We start from the raw sequence: 6,344 nt of genomic DNA on the forward strand, positions 1-6,344 counted from the left end.
AGACTACCAACATTTAGAGAAATATATATTGACTTGTGTTTTACAAGAACATAATGGTAATTATAAATTAGATATTATATTTATGTTAAAACAAATAGAGCATGCTTACAAAAAGGAGATAAATATCTTTTTTCAAATGTTAGGTAGTTTTTTGTCCCTTTTGCTAAATATTGGGAAACTAACAGTCTTCCCTATTATTTAATCAAAGTTATTAACTTATCAAACATTTATTTATCAAATTTTTACTATGTGAGGAGGAAATGTTTGCTTTATTGAAACACTAGATGGGTTTGATAATTTTCTCTTTACTATTTTCCCAATTAATTTATTCAAATTTTATACTTATAAAATAAACAATTATCTAATTAGAATATTTTTATTATTTATAATTCAATCTTGTTTGGTTGAATCTAATTCAATCCTAGATCAAACTTGCCCTAAATCAGTAATTATGATAATATAATTTCCTCCCTCACCATGCCTGAAGTTCGTTACTCCAAAACACTTGCTAAGATGAATGAAGTGGGAATTTTCAGTACCTCTATTAATTATCTAATTTTTTTTTTCTTGTTCAAAAGAGACCGATTTTTGTCCCAAGAAAGTTTGAAATGTTCTACTAACTACTTCAAAAAGACTGAATCTAGATGTCATTTTTAAAATTTGGAACATTCTTTAAAAAAAAGGTCAATTTTGAACGTTTCAATTCGTTACACTAATTAAATGACATCCTTCTAGGAAACGCATTATTACTCCAAGGTCGTTCATTCTTTTAATATGATGATTTCGTTTGATGAATAGTTTAATATCTAATTAATGTAAATGATTTCTAAAACGTTTGAAATTTTAGTTGAATTTCCTTACATCATTATAAATTTTTCTTAAAATTCAGTGAAGATTCAACAATGCAAAATTTGTCCTAGACATGTTTTTCCTTTGGAATTCATTGATTAACGCTAAAAAGTGTACGTGTAATAAGGATAAAATTATTAGTTTTTCACTTAAAGTGTTGATTCATGCGCTCATAACTTATATGAATGCTCCCTAAATAAATTTTTGTGTTAAATAAATTCGCAATATGTTAATTTTTATTTTATAAATATTTTTCAGGAATAAAGATGAAATTGGAATTGAAAGCGAGAACAAATAAGGACTGTTGGAGCAATTTGGAAGCATTATTGAGGATATGTAATTAAAAAAATAAAAGAAAAAAAGAACAAAAGAACAAAAGAACAAAAGAACAAAAGGCAACCACTTCGGTTGCTCATGATGGTCAGACCATTACACATTTCAAAGTACATATAATATATAATAATAATTAAAGAAACAAAAAAAGATGCACCCGTTACCTATAAAAGGGCAAGGGGATGCAAGCAGAGAAAAGGAAGCTAGAGAGCTGAGCATAGAGAGTTTAAACCGAGAAAGAATAGAGTGCAGTTGAGGAATTGTGTCTTTTTCTTCCATTTAATCTTTTGTTGTGTAATCAATTTCCTTATAATATATTTTAAAAGTTTGTCAAATAAAATGAGTGTTATGTTTTTTTCAATATGAGTGGCTAATTTTACTAAGCTGAGGTGAAGGGTGAAGCTCAAAGTTTCAAATCATAAAATTAATTTCTTTCTCGAGTGAGTTTTAAGTTTATTTTATTCTTTTTTTTTATTTTTATGTCATGTTAACTTATAAATTTCTTTGGATCTGTATGATATTTTGACATAATGTCGACACATTAATATAGTGTGGCACATTAGCTACTTGATTTCATGCTGATTCACACACAAAATTAGTTAAGAATTAAATGATATAATAATTAACTGATAAAAGTGAGGCAAAATATGAAAAATGAAAGAGTATTAAAATTATAGTTTAAACACTGAGAGTGGATCCCGTAATCTTAACTTATTATTAAATGGATTACAACTAATTTCTTTTCTCGCAATTAAATTTCTTTGTTTAACAAATTGACAATAAGATTTTAAATTCCCTGTGGTTCGACCCGGACTCACCGGATTATATTATAACTAAATACTATTATACTTGAGAATAATATACTTTTGAGTTGTGTCATTTATCACTGACAAAATCTATAAAATAGGCAAAATGATCAAAGAAATTGATTCAAGAAACATCAAAGAAATCTATGAGTAGGCAAAATGATCCTTACCCGTTCTTGTTCATCAAATTGGATACTATCAACATGTAATAATCGGTCTCTCATGACTGACATAAACATTTGAATTTCGAGGGTTGCTTAGGGCTTTATCAGTCAATTCAAATATGAAGTAATAACTAGAGACGGCGAAATCCCGGGCCGGGTCCGAGTATTGCAATGACCGGACCTAGCCCAGATGCAACCGGTCTGGGTCTGAGTCCAGGCCGGATTTTAATCCGAGTACCCGAATTTTATATTTTTTAAATATTATATGTGTATATATTTTTTATTTTTTGGTAATTTTATAAGTTTAAATTTATTTCAATAAAATTTGACATGAAAATATAAACTTTAAGTGTTTAAAACTTTATATATGTATAATAAATGAGTCAAATAAATATAAATATTTAAAATAATATATATTTTATAATATTTTTTAATAAAATCCGGGTTTCGAATTTATTAAGTGATGCCCAAGACTGACCCGGCTTCATACCCGGCCCACAACGCCCGGGTACGGTCCGGGTCCAGACCGGACGGGTATTTTTGCCACCTCTAGTAATAACTGTTTAACTGGTTTCTTCTTCAAATGGAATGTCTATCTTCTAAAATACAAAAATAAAAAATCCAATATAAATTGGTCTTTAAATAGTAATTTTTCACGGGTAACTATTATTCAATCGATCCCTATTAATATATTTAACAATAATAGATGTCCTTTCTAATTTTGATTTTGTAAGTTGATGTAGTTGTCTCTAGAAGTGATAAAAATACCCGCCCGGTCCGGACTCGAACCGTACCCGGGCGTTGTGGGCCGGGTATTACCCGGCCCGGGTATGAAGCCGGGTCGGTCTTGGGCATCACTTGATAAACCCAGAACCCGGATTTTATTAAAAAAATATTATAAAATATATATTATTTTAAATATTTATATTTATTTGACTCATTTATTATACATATATAAAGTTTTAAACACTTAAAGTTTATATTTTCATGTCAAATTTTATTGACATAAATTTAAACTTATAAAATTACCAAAAAATAAAAAATATATACACATATAATATTAAAAAATATAAAATTCGGGTACTCGGATTAAAACCAGGCCCGGACTCAAACCCGAACCGGTTGCATGCGGGCAGGGTCCGGTCATTGCAATACCCGGACCTGGCCCGAGATTTTGCAATCTCTAGTTGTCTCATCTATGAAGTATGAAATACGTTACGAGAAAATAAAATTAGAGGTTGGTCTTAAGCTCCAGTCCGGACCGAGTAAACTCTAGCAAAGACAATCTTGAAAGTAGGCGGTAGTACCTCTCTGCGCATGTTGAATTTTTTATGTTCCCACAGCTTGACCAATGGGAGCTACTATACCTTCAACTAAAAATATTAATATTCAATTTGAAAAGTTGAAAGGATAATAGAACTAATTCTGGTATTAGAGCTACTTCTACTTTATCTGAAAATAAAATTTTATATCCTAGCTAACTAATGAAGTGCTTGCGAAGGTGAATAAGTAGTCCCATTTTCTTTTTTTTGAGTAATCTTTTTTAGAATATGTTTTCATTGAAATCTGCTTAATGATCATTTTTTTTTCAGTTATTTTATTTTTAAAAATTAGAGTTAAGTACCTAAAAAAGTGTCCAAAAAATTAATATACAGTAATTTTTAAACTACATGGATTAATGGAATAATTGATAGAATTGATTCAAATTATAAAAACTATTGATCGTCAACTTTATCCCATTATTTACGAGGGGCAGGCTTATTTGAATGAGTCAAATAAGTTGAAACGTAGATCTTCCAGGAATAAGTATTAGACTCAAGTTCAATATTTGAAATCCAAGTAGAAATAAGAGAATTGTCAATCCAATAGCTAGACATTAGGAAAGAAATCCCACTAAAATATGGTAATAAATAAACCCAAATACAAGAAGAATAAATATATTATTTCTTAAATAAACTACACTTGGCATAAGATACAAACGCTATAAAGAACCAAGGTCTTAACAAAGGTTAACAGCTTTCTTATTTTAAGAGAATTTTCATAGCCAGTCATAGAAGCCTAGTTAGACCAAGACAAAAGAGTCTTGAACTTGAGGATATGCTTCGCACGGTAGATTTTAATTGGATTAACTATTAGAATTAGAATGGAATGGATTAAGCTATATTATTTATAATAATGTTATATATTAGATTGGACTATATTAAATTAAATTTAAGTGGAGTTAAATTATATTTAAATTGCTATTTAAATATAAATATCAACTATATCCAAGCATATCTAATCAGAATAATTAAAATTTATTTAAGAGGCAACTAGTAAGCAAATCAAATATATAATAAATTAGTTATTGGGTAGTAATTGTTGACATAAAGTGTCTTATAAACTTTGACTAAGGAAATATAAGAAAAGTACCTTGAATCTCATTAGTTCTTAAAAATCAAGGGACTCAAAGACATACTCATCAAGTCAAGATTCAAATGTAAAGAACAGTAGCTTGAGTGATGTTTCATTTTCATAATTCTCGTAAGGCTAATTTCTTGCATCTATACATGGTCAAGCATTTAAAAGCTCAAACTTATTATGATAATGACATTCTAATTTATATTTGGTCCCATAAAACAGATTTTTTTGTATTGGGATCTAAATTTTTTTTATTAATATGAATTTCTTCTAAGTATATGGATTGATTTGAAAAAATCTTTAAAAGTTTTGATGTGTTGAAAAATATGGAGAGTTTATATGGTCTTCATGTTATTTCTGAAGGAAAATGACATATTTGATCCTGTTTCAAAATTTTTGGGCATGTTTTCGATTATAGAAAAGTTTGGGTCAAAACTGCAAACATTGACAAAAGCCCAAATCGGCTACCGGGGTATAGAAAGCAATTAACTAGTTTGTGTTCCAGCGACAAATTGGCGATATGATTTGGATAGAGTTGCTATCGATTTACTTAAAAGTCCCTAACAGTAACTAGCTATGTCATCAACACGGCTTTACTAGTTTCGCATATAATTTTTCTTTCATGTTTCTACCAACTAGCTTTTGAATCTATCTACAACTCCAAATTATTTTCAAAGGTTGATCTAAGCTAAAACGTGATATTTCTAAATACCCTTGAGCTTTTACTTCTTTATCCACATAAATTTAGATATACTTGAGCTATCACTTGCTTGTATGCTCTTGTGAAAAGTTTGTTTTATGTAAAATTCATTTCAATCCTTCATTTGAGTGATTGTACATGTGGAAAATACTTGGTGAAGAGGTGTAGGATGCATACCTCAAATTTATCAAAATTTATTGACACATTTAAAGTCAATTATGCTCATTTTTTTAGCATTGGGATATAAGGCTCGTTCTTAGTGGGATCATCAAGCTCAAAATGCTTAGAGGTATGGACGTAAGCAAGTTTGCAAAACCATGTAAAAATTGTTGTTTGTTTTATCTACACTTACCTCTTTAATTTACTTATTGTGTTTGTTGTGGTTGGATTGTGGATTTTGGTTCTTATCGTTGGAGAATCTTTTAAAACTCATTTTCACCCCTCTTAGGTTGCTTAGCTAGAATTTCAGTAATAATTAGAATACATAGAGATAAATTATTTAAAGCGTAGTGCTACACATGCCAAAATTTTATCTCAAAAGTCCATCCCAAATAATATCGTATTTATCAGTTTGATGATGAGATAATATAGTTCATTCACTTAGAACTTGTGAAGATCCACTTAATAAATGACACATCATATGCTACATCATTTAGGATGAAATTTAGGATAAAAATTAAGGATGTTTGTTATTATTTGAAAAGAATACAGTGGGAAGAGCCTTGATTTTATTTTAGACAACAGTGAAATGATTGCTTAAGGTACATGTATATCATGATGATTGGTAGTTGACACGACTCAAAAGTGTTATTACTCCCAAATATAAAAGTGTCTAATTATAATATAACCGAGTAAGTCCAATATCGAGCCACTGGGATTTAAAATCTAGTAGTCAATTTGTTAAATAAAAAAAAATTAATTGCAGGAAAAGAAATTACTAGGAATCAATTTTAAATTATGCTAAGGTTACGAGATTCACTTTTAGTATTCAAACTATAATTTTAATACTCTCTCATTTTTTTTATATTTTGCCTAATTTTTACCAGTTAATTTATATATCATTTAATTCTTCACTAACTATGTGTGTATATA

Source organism: Citrus clementina, unplaced genomic scaffold (genome assembly GCF_000493195.1).
Source record: "Citrus clementina cultivar Clemenules unplaced genomic scaffold, Citrus_clementina_v1.0 scaffold_1, whole genome shotgun sequence".
Taxonomy (NCBI): domain Eukaryota; kingdom Viridiplantae; phylum Streptophyta; class Magnoliopsida; order Sapindales; family Rutaceae; genus Citrus; species Citrus x clementina.